A 21,252-nucleotide genomic window follows, 5' to 3' on the forward strand; every position below is an offset into this window, starting at 1 on the left:
GTCTCCTGACTGCCAACCAACTCCTGTCATTTTTCAAACACAAACTGTAACATGAAGTAAGGAGCTGATTGGCAGATTATCATTCCCCAAGGCTTTGTACATAGACCCCTTAATGAGGATATGTCACCACTGTCACTGATGAGCTGCTTAGTCCGTTCCAAATTCTTTCGGAGGGCGACTTTTAGCCATCTGCGCATGCGTAGGCAACGCAATGCGCATGTGCAACGTAGTGTCTCCGCGCTCGTTCTCACCAATACCATCCAGAAATGTGCACCGAAGTGGCTCGGGAAATATGGGTGTCATGTGGGCGTACAGAAGGGGGCGGTTTCAAAGTGGGCAAAACTGGGCATAAATCTGGGCGTACACGTGGGAGTACACGAACTGTGGTAGGCGTGCATTCGGACAGGACACCGACTGCAAGCGAACCAACACGCATGAAATATGCAGTGTCCATAAGCAAGTTTCAGTTTGCGGAGAGCACTGGTTCATGCGCTAGGCATTCGGTTCGCCCAATTAGTATGCCCGCACCTGAAGCACTCTCAGCTGACCACAATACAATCCACTCCTCTACTCATTCGTGATTAATTACACTCTTTTCACAGGTTTAATTGGAACCACTAAGACAGGTAAAGGGGCAACAATAAAGTAATACCACTTAACATGATGTAAGGGTTAATCTAAAGTGCTAGTAATGTGTTTAAGTATCAATTAGGAATTAATTAATTACATTTAAAAATAAACAATTTGTTATGAGGTTGGCTAATTGCATAAGTGTGTCATGTTGCAGAAGCATGAGTTCCGAATAGAGTAGTGAGGTTTGCGGAAATACACCAACTCGGTGCGTACGGCCAGCTTCCCGTCCGTTCGGACGCTGTAATACCGTGCAGAATCTTTGTGTTCCCACCGCACACGCACGTTTGGATGTAGTCCAAAGACACTCCCTCTTCTTTGTGAGTCCGTCCAAAAGGGATGCGGACGACCTGTGGGCGTGTAGTCTTAGAATGTCCGCACGGCGTGGCGTTCGATCATTTCCGAAAGAATTCGGAACGGACCGCAATAACCAGAAAAAGGCCCACAGTCTCGTGCCCCAAGTTCACCTTATGGGAAAGGTGTATAGAGTCTACTCCTACTCTAAGGGGGAAATTTACTAAGAATATGAATACTAAAAATGGTATTCATATTCTTAATACGAATGGATATGATTGCATATGGCTGTTTTAGCCATATACAAATTTGTATTCCATAGGAAAATTTACTAATCAGTCGTATTTGACTGATTCGTATTTTCCGATGGCGTATCCATTCGTATTTTATGCCGATACAAATTTGTATTTTAAAATACGAATTTATAAAAAAAAAAAAAAAAGTGTTTAAAAAAATAATAAATAATAAATAAAAACGGCGAGGGGTCAACCCTCAATGGCTGTACAAGCCCCAGGCTCAAAGAGCCGGTCCTGGTTGTAAAAAATCAGGGAACAATTTGTGTTGAGTTCCCCTTATTTTTTACAACCAGCTCCAGGTCCGGTTCCCAAAATACGGGGGACAAAGCGAGTGGGGTTCCCCATTATTTTAAGAACCAGCACCGGGCCCAACCAGCCAGCAGGGTAATGCCACAGCCGGGGGGAGACTTTTTATACAAGTCCCCCCGGCCAAAGCATTAACCCTCTGACCAGTCAGCATAGACAGGGGTCCTGGGGGAGTGGGGACCCCCCAATGAAGGGGTCACCCCCTTCAGAAATATACTACCCAGGCTGAAGCCTTGGGCTGTCCCCGATGCCTCTGGAGCGGTGGGCATCGGGCTGATAAAATGGTGTAAAAAATAGAATGAACCTATTGTATATTGCTGTGGAACTGAGTCCCAGCAAGCCTCCCCCACATGCATGGACTTGGAGAACCACAAGTCCCTGCATGCAGGAACTTGTAGTTCCACAGCAATACAAATAGTAAAAAAAAACACAGAAACCAAATAAAATTAAAACTTGATTACACACAGAGCCCTTGCAACCTATGTTGAGGTAGCCCTCCGTCCATCGTGGTCCGGTCCTGAAGTAATCCATAGGGGTACCTGTGGAAGCAAATTATACTTACATGGGTCCTCCGGCATAGATCACGTCCTCTTCAGTCCAAGTAGGCATCCAGGGGGACTTGGCAAAAAAACATAAACCGATACACGAACCATGACGGGCTGAATGGAGGAGACGCAGGATGTTTGTTTAGATCCTGCGACGACTCCTCCTGAATGCCACTATTGGCCGCCTAGCGGCCAATCAGAAGCCGCTAGGCCGCTAATAGCGGCATTCGGGAGGAGGAGCCGCAGGATGTAAACAAACATCCTGCGTCTCCGCCATTCAGTCCGTCATGGTTCGCGTTGTCAGTTTATGTTTTTTTGCCAAGTCCCCCTGGATGCCTACTTGGACTGAAGAGGACGTGATCTACGCTGGAGGACCCTTTTCAATAAATTAGGAAATCACCATTCTGTTGAATGGTGATTCCTATTCATATTCTATCGATGGCGTATCCATTCATATTTGAATTTGAAAATATGAATGTGCCATCAATACGAATTAACTTATTTTCAGGATAGTAAATCCTGAAAATACGTATGCGCCTACGAGTCATAATTTGCTATACAAATACAACTTTTTCAGCCATATTTGGCTTAGTAAATATATGTACACATGTTCTGGCGCCCTAGGCTGTTGGCACTGGCAGTCAGAATACTGATGCCACATCCTTGAGTAGGGAATCCGGACAGTGGTCAGGTGAGTGCTCTAATGTTAAGCCGTGTTCTTTGTAACTCACTACACGAGCCCCGTGTCCGCCTTTCTGGTGTTTCTGACCATTACACTTGATAGTATTTTGCAGCCTGGTTTAAAAATAATTTGTTGTTACACTACAATGAAGCCACATTAGCCTCATATTATTCTTGTTTACGCGGCTATAGATGCACTTAGTATTCGTGTATCTCTGCAGGTGCTGTTACATGACTGTGACGGAACCATTGTCAGGGGAAAATAATTTTTCTTTTACTACACGATGCATTAAGTCCCCATAGATGTGGCCACATTCACTCCTTTCACATAATGAATTGTGTTCTTTCTTTTCCAGTAAAACATGCTCCTTTTCCTTGACCCTACCTTTGGATGATTGTTACTCTACATACAGTATACACGTATCTGTATATTGTATGCATTTGTCCTAAACAACTATTCAGTACACCCAGAACTTTTCCTTCAGAAGCTATAGTAACGTGTTGCAAGCATGATGCTTTTTTGTGCAAAATAATGGGTGGATAACCTTACACAGGGTGACCTCCTAGCCACCACATCACAGGGTGACCTCCTAGCCACCACATCACAGGGTGACCTCCTAGCCACCACATCACAGGGTGACCTCCTAGCCACCACATCACAGGGTGACCTCCTAGCCGCCACATCACAGGGTGACCTCGTAGGCGCCACATCACATGGTGACCTCGTAGGCGCCACATCACAGGGTGACCTCGTAGGCGCCACATCACAGGGTGACCTCGTATTCGCCACATCACAGGGTGACCTCGTAGGCGCCACATCACAGGGTGACCTCGTAGCCGCCACATCACAGGGTAACCACCTAGCCGCCACATCCCAGGGTAACCTACTAGCCGCCACATCCAAGGGTAACCTCCTATTTTAAGAATGCACTGCAAGACAACATTATTGCTTCCTGGCCTGCTAATCCTTACTGGATAAACAGCTCTAACCATGCAGTACAATGAGTCACAGCACAGGACACTACCTACAACAACAGTAAAATGAGTCACAGTGCAGAACACTACCTATAACAATAGTACAATGATTCACAGTGCAGGGCACTACCTACAACAACAGTACAATGAGTCCCAGCACAGGACACTATCTACAACAACAGTACAATGAGTCACAGCGCAGGACACTATCTAGAACAACAGTACAGTGAGTCACAGTGCAGGACACTACCTACAACAACAGTACAATGAGTCACAGCACAGGACACTACCTATAACAATAGTACAGTGAGTCACAGTGCAGGACACTACCTACAACAACAGTACAATGAGTCACAGCACAGGACACTACCTATAACAATAGTACAGTGAGTCACAGTGCAGGACACTACCTACAACAACAGTACAATGAGTCACAGCGCAGGACACTACCTACAACAACAGTACAATGAGTCACAGCACAGGACACTACCTAGAACAACACTACAATGAGTCACAGCGCAGGAGTCAACCTACAACTACAGTACAATGAGTCACAGCACAGCACAGGACACTACCTACAACAACAGTACAATGAGTCACAGCACAGGACACTACCTACAACAACACTACAATGAGTCACAGCACAGGACACTACCTATAACAATAGTACAGTGAGTCACAGTGCAGGACACTACCTACAACAACAGTACAATGAGTCACAGCGCAGGACACTACCTACAACAACAGTACAATGAGTCACAGCACAGGACACTACCTAGAACAACACTACAATGAGTCACAGCGCAGGAGTCAACCTACAACTACAGTACAATGAGTCACAGCACAGCACAGGACACTACCTACAACAACAGTACAATGAGTCACAGCACAGGACACTACCTACAACAACACTACAATGAGTCACAGCACAGGTCACTACCTACAACAACACTACAATGAATGCCAGGGGCAGAACTACAGTATTCTAGCCAGCAACAGCGGCGTGTAATGAAGGAAGAAGTTCTATGTCGCTCTGACCTCCATTACATCCGTCAACGTGTATCCAGGATCCAATACATCCTATTGGCTGGGGACACAGCAGTGTGAAGTGAGCGTTTGGTGCAGTGCGTGGCTTGTGCGGTGTGCCTCGCAGGCAGCGGCCGCACCACCGGCACCTATGGTACACAAGCTGCACACTTTGCGAGAGAGATACCACAATGAACCAAACAAGTGCTCTTAGTTTTTGTATATTTCTACAGATCTTATTATAGCGAGTAACTGTGTAATGTGACAGAGGTAATTGTTAGGTGACAATGGTTTGTCACTATGTAATGCATTAAGTCCCCTTAGTTATGTCCACTCTCACGCGCTATGATAATGGATTGGTTACTTTTCCATAAAACATGATCTTTTCCTTGACCTCTCCGTTGTCTGTGTAAATGTATATATAGATCAGCATTCCTGTTACTGCTCAGAGTTCTATCACTTCTAGCTTGCGTTGTCCTTAGTGACATCTTTTCTATTCATTTATTCTGTATATCTCCATGATGTTCTTCAAAAGTAGCAGCAGAGTGTTTGGCGAGAGTCACATTCTTCTGTAGGTTTATTCTTCACAATCAACAAGTACAGTAACCTTATAGTGCAAGCATGAACTGGTCGTTATAGCCACACAACAGTTAGTGTATGGCTGTGCGTATGCCGTTGTGTGCCTAGACCGGTGCAGCCCCCGTCAGAACATTTTGAAGGCTTCCAGTGAGACACCTCTCCACATCACTATCCCCTAGTTACCATTAGGTTTAACCTGATTGCAGGAGAAATTTGTTCTCAAAATGATCAAAACCATGCTGTACTGCAGGTGGGGCAGACGTAATATGTGCAGAGAGAGTTAAATGTCAGTGAGTTATTTTGGTTCTGTGCAGGGTAAATACTGGCTGCTATTCTTACACTGTATTACAGATTTCATTCAAACCCATTCAAATTAGGACATGGTGGTCCCGGTTAACATTAGGACATGATGCCCCCCCCCCCCCCCCCGGGTTCACATTAGTACACGGTGCCCCCCCCCCCCCCCCCCCAGGTTCACATTAGTACACGGTGCCCCCCCAGGTTCACATTAGGACACGGTGCCCCCCCCAGGTTCACATTAGGACAGTGTGTCCCCGCATTTCAAATTAGGACACGGTCCCCCACCCTCGCCCGGTTCACATTAGGACATGGTTCTCCCCCCCCCCCCCCCCTCCCCCCCTGTTCACATTAAGACACTGAGCCCCCCCTGGTTCACATCAGGAAACATGTCCCCCCGGTCCACATTAGGACACGGTGCCCCCCAACCCTGGTTCACATTAGGGCGGTGCCCCCCCCCCAGTTCACATTAGGACACGTGACCCCCGGGTTAATATTAAGACACGTGCTCCCCACCCCCCGGTTCACATTAGGACATCCATAACCCCCGGTTCACATTACGACATGGTCCCCCCCCCACCCTCCGTTCACATTAGGACACGGTGCCCCCTCGGGTTAACATTAGGACACGGTGCCCCCCCCCCGTTTATATTAGGACACGTGCCACCCCCCCCCCAGTTCACATTAGGACATGCGCCTCCCCGGCAGGTTAACATTAGGACTCCTGCCCCCCCCCCCCCCTGTTCACATTTGGACACATGCCTTGGCGCGTGTAAAGTCTAGGATAAGTGCTTAGCTGCGTGACCATCGGCACTGCGTACAAATCTGATTCAGGTTCTAGGTGTTTGGAAGTAGCTTATTACCTGTGTCACATGTACAGTAACCTGACTGCCCACATACAGGGGATGAGACCGTTCTGTGTCACATGTACAGTAACCTGACCGCCCACATACAGCGGATGAGACCGTTCTGTGTCACATGTACAGTAACCTGACCGCCCACATACAGCGGATGAGACCATTCTGTGTCACATACTGTATACAGTAACCTGACCACATACAGGGGATGAGACAATTCTGTGTATCATATACAGTAACCTGACCGCCCGCATACAGCGGATGAGACCATTCTGTGTCACCTATACAGTAACCTGACCGCCCACATACAGCGGATGAGACCATTCTGTGTCACATATACAGTAACCTGACCGCCCACATACAGCGGATGAGACCATTCTGTGTCACATGTACAGTAACCTGACCGCCCGCATACAGCGGATGAGACCATTCTGTGTCACATATACAGTAACCTGATCACATACAGCGGATGAGACCATTCTGTGTCACATATACAGTAACCTGACCGCCCACATACAGCGGATGAGACCATTCTGTGTCACATATACAGTAACCTGACCGCCCACATACAGCGGATGAGACCATTCTGTGTCACATATACAGTAACCTGACCGCCCACATACAGCGGATGAGACCATTCTGTGTGACATATACAGTAACCTGACCACATACAGCGGATGAGACCATTCTGTGTCACATATACAGTAACCTGACTGCCCACATACAGCGGATGAGACCATTCTGTGTCACATATACAGTAACCCGCCCGCATACAGCGGATGAGACCATTCTGTGTCACATATACAGTAACCTGACCACATACAGCGGATGAGACCATTCTGTGTCACATGTACAGTAACCTGACCGCCCACATACAGCGGATGAGACCATTCTGTGTCACATGTACAGTAACCTGACCGCCCGCATACAGCGGATGAGACCATTCTGTGTCACATATACAGTAACCTGATCACATACAGCGGATGAGACCATTCTGTGTCACATATACAGTAACCTGACCGCCCACATACAGCGGATGAGACCATTCTGTGTCACATGTACAGTAACCTGACTGCCCACATACAGCGGATGTGACCATTCTGTGTCACATGTACAGTAACCTGACCGCCCACATACAGCGGATGAGACCATTCTGTGAGACATGTACAGTAACCTGACCGCCCACATACAGCGGATGAGACCATTCTGTGTCACATGTACAGTAACCTGACTGCCCACATACAGCAGATGAGACCATTCTGTGTCACATGTACAGTAACCGGTCCGCCCACATACAGCGGATGAGACCATTCTGTGTCACATATACAGTAACCTGACCGCCCGCATACAGCGGATGAGACCGCTCTGTGTCACACATAAACAGTAACCTGACCGCCCGCATACAGCGCATGAGACCATTCTGTGTCACATATACAGTAACCTGACCGCCTGCATACAGCGGATGAGACCATTCTGTGTCACATGTACAGTAACCTGACCGCCTACATACAGCGGATGAGACCGCTCTGTGTCACATATACAGTAACCTGACTGCCTACATACAGCGGATGAGACCATTCTGTGTCACATGTACAGTAACCTGACCGCCCGCATACAGCGGATGAGACCGCTCTGTGTGACATGTACAGTAACCTGACCGCCTACATACAGCGGATGAGACCATTCTGTGTCACATGTACAGTAACCTGACTGCCCACATACAGCGGATGAGACCATTCTGTGTCACATGTACAGTAACCTGACCGCCTACATACAGCGGATGAGACCATTCTGTGTCACATGTACAGTAACCTGACCACATACTGCGGATGAGACCATTCTGTGTCACATGTACAGTAACCTGACCGCCCATATACAGCGGATGAGACCGCTCTGTGTCACATATACAGTAACCTTACTGCCCACATACAGCGGATGAGACCATTCTGTGTCACATGTACAGTAACCTGACTGCCCACATACAGCGGATGAGACCATTCTGTGTCACATGTACAGTAACCTGACAGCCTATATACAGTAACCTGACCGCCCGCATACAGCGGATGAGACCATTCTGTGTCACATGTACAGTAACCTGACAGCCTATATACAGTAACCTGACCGCCCGCATACAGCGGATGAGACCATTCTGTGTCACGTATACAGCAACCAGTGACTGCCCACATACAGCGGATGAGACCATTCTGTGTCACATGTACAGTAACCTGACCGCCTACATACAGCGGATGAGACCATTCTGTGTCACATATACAGTAACCTGACCGCCTACATACAGCGGATGAGACCATTCTGTGTCACATATACAGTAACCTGACCGCCTACATACAGCGGATGAGACCATTCTGTGTCACATATACAGTAACCTGACCGCCTACATACAGCGGATGAGACCATTCTGTGTCACATATACAGTAACCTGACCGCCTACATACAGCGGATAAGACCATTCTGTGTCACATATACAGTAACCTGACCACATACAGCGGATGAGAGTGTCTAAACATTTCTCATCCTTTCAGATAACATCAAAGGGACTTTGAGAGTATGGGCGGGTCCATGTGATGTCATGACATCACACGCAATGCTCCTCTGGGAATGTTTTGGTTGACCAGGATATCTTTATGGGTCCCCTTGGGACCTGCTGAGCTGCAAGCAGACGCCTAGGTTACCTTGTGGAAAATTCTCCTCTGAATGGCCCTGAGTGGGAGCAGAGGTCTACTGTACCTGCCATGGCCTAGATGGAAACTAGAATGAAATAGAGAAGTCGGCATCTCCTGGACCACTGGAGTGACGGAAATGGAAGTTGGGATGTTAGCCGCCCTCACCGCCACCCCCAAAAGACCCCTTTGCACGGTATAGGATACATCTATGTTGTTTTACAAAGTATTTTACTTCCCGAATGGAGAATAAGTACAAATATGACACAAAAAATAACAGAGTTCTAGAATTTACATTTTCTATTCCCAGTAAGCTCTGTGTTAATATTTCTAACTGATTTAACGTCGCTCGTGATAATATCTGCAAGGCGGCACAAAAAAACGCTTTTTGTTTGAGGCAATTCTACCTGTCTTTGTTTGAGGGACTTTGTGATTTAGTTCTTCTGGATTGTAATGAATTACTTATGACTTAATGTTGTCAGAAGCGTTCTATTCCCCGGCTGAATCCCGGACCGCGCGCATTTTCAGCGAGATGACTACCTGACAATTTCATTTTCGTACAACATTTTCACTTAGATTTTTTTTTCCCCAATGGTTCCTAAAATAATATATATTGTTTTTTTTTTTTTTTTTTTTAAACAAAGTTTTCTTTTGCCGTTGCTGAGTGGGACGATCTGGAAGTGAGGGCGCGCACAGGACATGTAGAATTAAAGCATGCCAGCACTTGTACATGTTATATATAACATATGTATAAGCAATGCATGGATATTTTATTTTGGCTAGCTGGGGGCTCTCATGATAGTGGGTCTCAGAAAGACAAATAATGTGCTGTATATACATTGACGAGGGACATTTCTGTGATGTTTAAAATCCACTTTTGCAAGATCAATTTCTGCTGACAAAAAAAAGCATTTTTATTTGTTGATCTAAGACGCTACGCAGTGTCAGAAATCGCGGCACACATCCGCATCTGCGACCACGTCTGCGTTGCTTACCCGCAAGCTGGTGTATCCTGTGGCACAAATCCCTGTACTGCACTGTCCCCAAGTGTTCTCCATGACAAGATGTGCTTCCCTGGGGCCTAGTTGGTGTCCCACACTGATCCCAATACTCTGGCCCTTCCTCCATGCCTTGAACAACTTGTCTGATCCCTGAGTACCTCCAGAAGTCAGCGTTCTAGGCTACAGGTTCCCTGTTCCAGAGTTCCTTTGTTGTGCATCAGCGATCTTTGGTTAACAATCACCTGCCAGGTTACCTTCCAGCTGATAAACTCCTACAGCTCCCATGGAAGGAGAACAGAGCATTCCAGCTCCCACCAGCAGAAAGTACTACTGGCTCCTAAAGCCATTTACCAGCTTCAACTCCCTAGTCGACACAGGCATTGACTCTACAAACTCCACTGTCTGTCCACTGCTCCCAGGCCGTCAACATCCCGTGTCGGCTCCTAGGGCGTCGACAACCCTCTTGGCTGTTAGGCGGTCGACATCCCTCTCTGGCTCCTAGGCCATTGACCAGCATCTCTGGATCCCAGGCCATCGACCCTTCTCTCCGACTCACGCAGACGCAGTCCATTCCTCAAACCGCCACCATCAACTGTTTCCTAGATCATCCGGTCCAAGCCCATAGTACCACAGTTTGAAGTACACAAGCACTCATCACTTACCTTCTCTCAGTTATTGGCCAGTTAGGTGTGGGAACTCTGTCAGACCACAGCGGAATCCAAACCTCCCTGACCCCCTAAGACCCCCAGTGTTCCAGTACCCTGATTTCACCACTGGCTCACTGCTGCCACAGCCGGGGATACCAGTTTCCCTTCGCTCCGATAGGCAGTCACTATTGCTAATTAGGTACTTATGTATTATCTGGGCTCCCATGTTAAATGCACCCCATTTTTTCATACCCCTACTATCCAACTACGCATGGAGTTGATTTTATATAGTGTGGCGAGCGCAGCGAGCCACCGTGCCCGAAGCGTGGCAAGCGGTCTCTTAAGAAAAACGGGAGCCCAGATATTACATAAGTACCGCTAATTATGTTAATTCCATAGGAGGTGTCTTGTGGCTTCAGTATAGGCAAATGGGTGGAACAACTCCCACAACACACACCAATTTATCCACACATACACCATTCCGCTCCCAGATCTCTTGCTGTCATGATTGCATTGAACAGTCTGGGATCTATGCAGGCCCGGTGTAAGGCCTTCCAGTACCCAACACAAAACAGCAAATATAATGCCCCCCACACCACCACCAATACCCACTTTGGAGCACCTCAATGAAAGTGTGGAGATGGAGTCTTAGAAGTTCTAGACTGTGTTCTAAAAATGGCAGTTAGGATCTGGTTGGTACTGTATTTCCGCCCACTTTATTTAATTTTTTGATCCATAATCCTGAAATTCGGATTTAAAATCTAAATTCCTTCCTGCGCTAAAGTTTGAACTGGGATCTCAAAAATTCGGTTGGATTCTATTTTCTGAAGAAATTAACCACACCTCTAGTTCAGAGCCCTACAGAAACCAATTGTGACCGCGGTGCACTCGTAATAAGTTTTGCCGAAGCAGAATTTGGTCTCAGTGGTTACATGATCGAGTCACGGTTTTACTTTCTTGTATCAATCGGTCAATGCAACCACTCGTCAAGCCTGCGCACAATCCAATGCAATATATCCAATAGTGTCCGTACCCCGACTGTGGCACCTTACCGGAGACCATTAGTACTTCCCGCATCATGTGAGTGATGAAGTCATATGTACACAGATTTATAACAAACCGTATCATTATACATTCTGCGAGAACAGACGTGACTGATGTTACCAGTTGATGAAAAACCCCAGTAAAGTGACTGGAGTGGTCTCTGCATCACTCATTAACGTGATTTATGTATTTTTGCCATTCCTTGGTTGCTGGATAGATCTAATTAGCATTCCACGCACAGTACAGTGACTGACTGAGGCAGGTACGATGTAACTGCTGACTGCCATGATTAATTGTATCTCCTATATTTATATTATAAGCACAACATATTTATAGTTGGCAGTAGACAGGAGATGCACGTGTCACAATCGGGTTCTTATTCCGTATATTTAGCAAATGCTGCATAGAATTTCTGTGTTGTGTGTTTTTTTTTTTTTTACATACATACTTTTTGTCCCCGGTTGACAGAATGAGGTTTATACACAGGGGCGTGGAGTCCGTGGTAAAGTATATAGAGATTCCGACGTACTGGAAATATTTGAAGATCCATGATAATTACCACCAACATATCACAAGGCCTGTCATCCCCAAACATGGCAACGACTGCAGAAGATGTGTTATTTTTAGGGCTGTTGATACTGGCATTGTTTTTATTTTTCTATATTTTAGAGGTATTTTGTTCAGACCACAAGGAAAAATGCGGTTAAACTAGATGTCTGCATCACCTGTTGTGTAGCGTTCATTCTAGCACCCTGCTGTGGTGCATCTAGCACAGTGTGGTCTGTATTTCAGCACTGATATGCAGACCAGACTGTGCTAGAAGCACCACAGCAGAGATTGGAAGATTCAGGGTGCTAGAATGTACACTGAAGTTCAGTGGCAGTGCAGGATGCCGGACAAACTCAGACTTTTTTTAAAAGGGGCAATCGGTTACAACACATGATTTTGCTTTGTAAGTGATTGCCACTTTAAAAAAAGGTTGGCTGGCATCCCGCACTGGCGGAATTCCATTCCTCCCAAGTTGTGTATATGATCACCGTTAGATATTCTATTATTCAGCTTTTATATTGAAAGGTGTAAGTCGTGGAGCGTTATCCCATGTCACGGTTTATATGAAACGTCTGCCGTTGCGGCAACATAACTCTGCCTAGAAAACACATTAGTTGTACCGCTGGAACTCTATGTGGAGCGGAGTATTTCCTTACAATCCATATAGGACTTGTGTGGATACTCATTCTATAAGCTTCAAAAGTGATAAAATGGAGAGTGATAAACAGCCAGCCAATCAGCTCCAGCCTGACATTTTTCAAACACACTCTGTGACATGGCAAGTAGGAGCTGATTGGCTGGCTGTTTGTCACTCTCCATTTTATCACTTTTGAAGCTTAGAGAATCTGGCCCAAGGTGAATGGGATGCATCTATATTAATGATCTGTCCAGATGTGACCTTGAAGGTGACATTGTTTCCAGAATTTAAATCTTGCACTTGGTTGATACTGAAACGATGATTCATCTTAAGGGTCAACAACCAGGTGCCACCCGGAATATCATGTTGTCTTCTGTAATATTCAGAATGACTTACACTTAGCTTGGTGACGAGAATACATCACATTTCATTAATCTTCCAAAATAAATATTTACTTTGCTTAGTTAATTGCATTTAATAATAATCTTGCTCTATAGAGTAACTTTTTTTTAAATTGAAACATAGGTTTAGATAATCATATGTAAAAACAATCTTACAAGGCTGACGTATACTGTAAATGACTATAATACATATATTACACCCTATACAGACATAGGACACTACACCCCAACATGACCCGACCACTGGCCATAATACATCTATTACACCCTACACAGACATAGGACGCTACACCACCAACATGTCCTGACCACTGACCATAATACATCTATTACACACTATACAGACATAGGACACTACACCCCAACATGTCCTGACCACTGACCATAATACATATATTACACCCTATACAGACATAGGACACTACACCCCCAACATGTCCTGACCGCTGGCCATAATACATCTATTATACCCTATACAGACACAGGACACTACACCCCAACATGTCCTGACCGCCGGCCATAATACATCTATTACATCCTATACAGACATACTGTAGGACACTACACCCCCAACATGTCCTGACCGCCGACCATAATACATCGATTACACCCTATGCAGACGTAGGACACTACACCCCAACATGTCCTGACCGCTGACCATAATACATCTATTAACCCTATACAGACATAGGACACTACACCCCAACATGTCCTGACCGCTGGCCATAATACATCTATTATACCCTATACAGACATAGGGCACTACACCCCCAACATGTCCTGACCACTGGCCATAATACATCTATTACACCCTATACAGACATAGGACACTACACCCCAACATGTCCTGACCAGTGGCCATAATACATCTATTACACCCTATACAGACATAGGACACTACACCCCAACATGTCCTGACCACTGGCCATATTACATCTATTACACACTATACAGACATAGGACGCTACACCACCAACATGTCCTGACCACTGACCATAATACATCTATTACACCCTATACAGACATAGGACACTACACCCCAACATGTCCTGACCGCTGGCCATATTACATCTATCACACCCTATACAGACATAGGACACTACACCCCAACATGACCTGACCGCCGGCCATAATACATCTATTACACCCTATACAGAGATAGGACACTACACACCAGCATGACCTGACCGCTGGCAATAATACATCTATTACACCCTATACAGACATAGGACACTACACCCCCAACATTTCCTGACCACTGGCCATATTACATCTATTACACCCTATACAGACATAGGACACTACACCCCAACATGTCCTGACCGCTGGCCATAATACATCTATTACACCCTATACAGACATAGGACACTACACCCCAACATGTCCTGACCGCTGGCCATAATACATCTATTACACCCTATACAGACATAGGACACTACACCCCAACATGTCCTGACCGCCGGCCATAATACATCTATTACACCCTATACAGACATAGGACACTACACCCCAACATGTCCTGACCGCTGGCCATAATACATCTATTACACCCTATACAGACATAGGACACTACACCCCCAACATGTCCTGACCGCTTGCCATAATACATCTATTACACCCTATACAGAGATAGGACACTACACCCCAACATGTCCTGACCGCTGGCCATAATACATCTATTACACCCTGTACAGACATAGGACACTACACCCCCAACATGTCCTGACCACTGGCCATAATACATCTATTACACACTATACAGACATAGGACACTATATCCCCAACATGTACTGATCGCTGGCCATAATACATCTATCACACCCTATACAGACATAGGACACTACACCCCAACATGACCCGACCACTGGCCATAATACATCTATTACACCCTATACATACATAGGACACTACACCCCGACATGTCCTGACCGCCGGCCATAATACATCTATTACACCCTATACATACATAGGACACTACACCCCGACATGTCATGACCGCCCGCTATAATACATCTATTACACCCTATACAGACATAGGACACTACACCCCCAACATGTCCTGACCGCCGGCCATAATACATCTATTACACCCTATACAGACATAGGACGCTACACCCCAACATGTCCTGACCGCCGGCCATAATACATCTATTATACCCTATACAGACATAGGGCACTACACCCCCAACATGTCCTGACCACTGGCCATAATACATCTATTACACCCTATACAGACATAGGACACTACACCCCAACATGTCCTGACCGCTGGCCATAATACATCTATTATACCCTATACAGACATAGGGCACTACACCCCCAACATGTCCTGACCACTGGCCATAATACATCTATTACACCCTATACAGACATAGGACACTACACCCCAACATGTCCTGACCACTGGCCATAATACATCTATTACACCCTATACAGACATAGGACACTACACCCCAACATGTCCTGACCACTGACCATAATACATCTATTACACCCTATACAGACATAGGACACTACACCCCAACATGTCCTGACCGCTGGCCATAATACATCTATTACACCCTATACAGACATAGGACACTACACCCCAACATGTCCTGACCGCTGGCCATAATACATCTATTACACCCTATACAGACATAGGACACTACACCCCCAACATGTCCTGACCGCTGGCCATATTACATCTATTACACCCTATACAGACATAGGACACTACACCCCAACATGTCCTGACCGCTGGCCATAATACATCTATTACACCCTATACAGACATAGGACACTACACCCCCAACATGTCCTGACCGCTGGCCATAATACATCTATTACACCCTATACAGACATAGGACACTACACCCCCAACATGTCCTGACCGCTGGCCATAATACATCTATTACACCCTATACAGACATAGGACACTACACCCCCAACATGTCCTGACCGCTGGCCATAATACATCTATTACACCCTATACAGACATGGGACACTACACCCCAACATGTCCTGATCGCTGGCCATAATACATCTATTACACCCTATACAGACATAGGACACTACACCCCTAACATGTCCTGACCGCTGGCCATAATACATCTATTACACCCTATACAGAGATAGGACACTACACCCCAACATGTCCTGACCGCTGGCCATAATACATCTATTACACCCTATACAGAGATAGGACACTACACCCCAACATGTCCTGACCACTGGCCATAATACATCTATTACACCCTGTACAGACATAGGACACTACACCCCCAACATGTCCTGACCACTGGCCATAATACATCTATTACACCCTGTACAGACATAGGACACTACACCCCAACATGTCCTGACCACTGGCCATAATACATCTATTACACCCTATACAGACATAGGACACTACACCCCAACATGTCCTGACCGCTGGCCATAATACATCTATTACACCCTATACAGACATAGGACACTACACCCCAACATGTACTGACCGCCGGCCATAATACATCTATTACACCCTATACAGACATAGGACACTACACCCCAACATGTCATGACCGCCGGCCATAATACATCTATTACACCCTATACAGACATAGGACACTACACCCCCAACATGTCCTGACCGCCGGCCATAATACATCTATTACACCCTATACAGACATAGGACACTACACCCCCAACATGTCCTGACCGCTGGCCATAATACATCTATTACACCCTATACAGACTTAGGACACTACACCCCCAACATGTCCTGACCGCTGGCCATAATACATCTATTACACCCTATACAGACATAGGACACTACACCCCCAACATGTCCTGACCACTGGCCATAATACATCTATTACACCCTATACAGACATAGGACACTACACCCCAACATGTCCTGACCGCTGGCCATAATACATCTATTACACCCTATACAGACATAGGACACTACACCCCAACATGTCATGACCGCCGGCCATAATACATCTATTACACCCTATACAGACATAGGACACTACACCCCCAACATGTCCTGACCGCCGGCCATAATACATCTATTACACCCTATACAGACATAGGACACTACACCCCCAACATGTCCTGACCACTAGCCATAATACATCTATTACACCCTATACAGACATAGGACACTACACCCCAACATGTCCTGACCGCTGGCCATAATACATCTATTACACCCTATACAGACGTAGGACACTACACCCCCAACATGTCCTGACCGCTGGCCATAATACATCTATTACACCCTATACAGACATAGGACACTACACCCCCAACATGTCCTGACCGCTGGCCATAATACATCTATTACACCCTATACAGACATAGGACACTACACCCCCAACATGTCCTGACCACTGGCCATAATACATCTATTATAGATATATACTGACCATTAGCCATGACCATAATAAATCTATTTTTGGCAGATATCTTAACTGACACTTGGTCAACGTAGAAGGTGTGTTGTACGTACTGCATGTCTATAATGACTTACCGATATACTGTAGCTTGAGAAGCAACTGAAACCAGGTGCTCGGTGTAATGTAGTCCTCTGCATTGGACACTATCACAAATTGTACAAGTGGGGGGGATACGTTTGTTGCCCTGGTTCCCCAAAAGTTGTAGTAATGTCTCAGACCAATTAGAAAATTGTAATCTCATAAGAAGTAATAATTCAAGGGTGTATTTACTAAGACTTGGGTGGCGATAATGTGGACAGAGATAAAGTTTCCCCCAATCAGCTTCTAACTGACATTTTTCAAACAGCCTGTAACATGACATCTTGGAGCTGATTGGTTGGTACTTTATCTCCGTCCACCATATCTCAATCCAATGCTTAATTAATAGACCCCTAAGTCATGATATTTTTATAGGAAGTACTGTGTTTGGTTTTAGACCTCAATTTCTCCTTTATTGGTTAGGCTGGAAACGAGCGTGGCGGATATTTTGCTTTTGGCTGACAGGCGCCTGTATATTGGTGTATCATTACCAACCACCTGGAAGGACAATTAACTTTGTACAGTATTTCTCCTCTTCAATTAATACTTTTGCTTCTAAAAGTTCCTATAACTTTCACTCGCCATTCGCCTTTGTCCCGGGCACGGAGAGTGTTGAGTTATTTCATCCTGTCCAGTTTCTTACCAGTGTCTGAGACAAAATGAAAGGCGGCGAAGGAAAAGTTTTCTCTGTCTTTCAACTAAATCTTTTGCCTGAGGGAGTAATAAACTGGAAGCAAAAATATATTAAGAAGTCTGTATGGAGAAAGAAAAGGATGTCAGAGCAGAGTAGGGAACGTGTGTAGACGATTTTACCCTTACAGCGGACGGGGATTTTTTTTTTCTTTCTTTTAGCTCTTTTCATCAATCCAATGATATCTGACTACTTGTAGGTGATAAAAGTCAAGTTCCCGAACCATAGAGAAGTTTCAGATATCTGAGAAGCTGAAACGGAGGTTTGCTAAATTGGACTGGAGTTTGATCTTGGTGAAATAAACCAAAGGTGAGATGTGAGAGGGAATTTTCTAAAAATCAAAATAAAATGCAGTCGTATTGCTAATAGAATTTGTTCTCTTACTGTATGTTGTACAGCGCAATGGAATCTGCTGGTGCTATACACTAATATTATTACAGGTCTATTTCCTGGTCAGCGACTAAATGCAGGTACTTAGGTATCGTAATTAATAATCGTTATATAGACTGGAGATCTTTATACACTGCTGATTGAGCTTTTCATAGGGCCTTATTCTAGTTCACTCTTTCTGACAAAATCCTTCTTAGATGGACAAAACCATGTGCACTGCAGGGGGGCAGGTGTAAAGTGTGCAGAGAGAGTTAGATTTGGGTGAGTTATTTTGTTTCTGTGCAGGGTAAATACTGGCTGCTTTATTTTTACGCTGCAATCTCACTTTGAAGTAAAACCCCACCCAAATCTAATTCCCTCACAATTAACATCTGCCCCACCTGCAGTGCACATGGTTTTGTGAACCAAAAGAACCTCCATACTGTAGAATGTTTTCTGCTGAATGTAGCTCAGTGTGTTTATTAGCCCCATTATTTCCATTAGTGCTCCAGACGTTGCGTCAACATTAATTGATTCAATAGTAAAATGTCAACACACGAAAATGCTGACATGAGTTGTTCACAATTTTTTTATTTAAAAATAAAAAACGAAACCGTATTTTGAACTTTTTCTTACTTTACCATCCACGTGGACTACCACTTCCATGCGGTGCCGGCCCTCTTCCTTGCTGCTAATGAAAAATTATCCTCACAAAATGGCTGCCCCTAACAGCAGATAGTTTTTGAGGATGCTGGAGGAGGCAGGAGAAGCGCTGGAACCACAGACAGGTAGATCTGTGGGTCCCAGTTGCAGAGGCTGCGGTGGTAAGTAAAGGGGTAAGGCAGAGTTGGAGTAGTCTAACTTTTTATTAGGGGGGGGTGCCATAATTTCAGCATCCACCGATGATAAAAGTGAGCGTCCCAACCCTTCAGACACATTCACGTTGAGACGCACGGATGTCCACCAGGAAAGGGCTCTTTAGTGCCATCTACATGACGCCACAGACCAACGACCACCAAAAGATGCGTCTGACTCAATCAGCCCTACAGGGTCACTGGCCTTTTTATGCCACGCCAATGATTAATCAAATTACTCGCCAATCGGAACGTAGAAGTGTATTATGCGTCTGGATACAGAGCATCAATCCAGAAAGCCGCGACGGATAACACCCAGAGCTCTCAGCCGTTAGGAGGCTCTAAACAAGACTTTCTGTTGGCATCTCTTCTATCTAAAGATACCAAGGCACCAGATGGCACCGTTCAATTTTTCTGTGAAATTAAGGGAGAGTGAGTTTTATACAAGTTTACATGAAGTCTCTCCATTCCATTTTAGAGCGCGCTTGAAAGAACAAAGCTTTTTATGACAAGGCAGAGATGTATCTGATGGGAAAGATGAGAAATAAAAGTGAAAGGTTGTCAAAGTTCAGCGCAGTGTTGCCACAGAGTCTCCCCGGGCTCGCTGTCTGTAGTCCTGGTCCTCCGGAGAAAGGCGCTCGTTTGTTGGCTCGCCATTGATTTCTTACTTATTTGTCCTCCTTCTTAATTCCTCTGCCTCAAACACTTAGTTTGGGAAGTACAGATCGGGCTCAGATAGCTACAGTTACTGTTCAGGAGGAGTTTCTGCTACGGTACAAAGGACAGGCACCAGGATGTTACAGAATAAAGGATTTACTTACATTACGAGACAGGCGCTAGGTACAGACACAGAGCTCAATGTAACACGTTACGCCCACCGCCTTCCTAAAATCCTCTATTCCTGTGATTAGGAGACTCTTTGTAGGAAAAGCTGTTTCAGCCGGGATATGAGACAGAGGCAGCCAACGTACAGTGTGCTCTGGGTAGAGATGAGTGCAGGCCCCTTTGTTTTAGTTGTGTATCATTGTTGTGCTTTGGTTTTAGTTTTGGCAGCACCGTCCTCAATTGTTTCGATTTTGGACTTCTTTTAAAAGCAATAAAAACAAAATTGATGTTGTTGGACTCCTAACTGCCAATGTTACAGGTTGGATTTCAAAAATGACAGTTAGGAACTGATTGGCCAGTGATCAAGTACCAGCCACATTATCACTTTACCAGGCTTAATACATCTTGCCCCTTAGAAATACTTAATTGATAGCTAGCAAATTGCTTGGGCAAATCCTTCACGTGATCCCTTTTTATAGGGTTTGATAATTTTTGGTACTTGTTTCCTAGCGCGGCGCCCATGATATTAAGTTGTATGACATTGAATCGCATCACATCGCATCGC

General features: G+C 45.4%; 1 long non-coding RNA gene across 1 annotated transcript in view; it reads left to right on the forward strand.

The window, feature by feature from the left end:
• Positions 1-21,252, forward strand: part of LOC146036778 (uncharacterized) — a 42,891-nt gene that overhangs the window by 17,246 nt on the left and 4,393 nt on the right. The window contains exon 2 of the long non-coding RNA XR_014460959.1: positions 18,801-18,948. This is a non-coding gene — a long non-coding RNA (uncharacterized LOC146036778). The remainder of the gene's footprint in view (positions 1-18,800; positions 18,949-21,252) is intronic.

The sequence above is a fragment of the Crinia signifera genome, chromosome 9 (assembly GCF_055691185.1).
Source record: "Crinia signifera chromosome 9, ASM5569118v1, whole genome shotgun sequence".
NCBI classification, from domain to species: domain Eukaryota; kingdom Metazoa; phylum Chordata; class Amphibia; order Anura; family Myobatrachidae; genus Crinia; species Crinia signifera.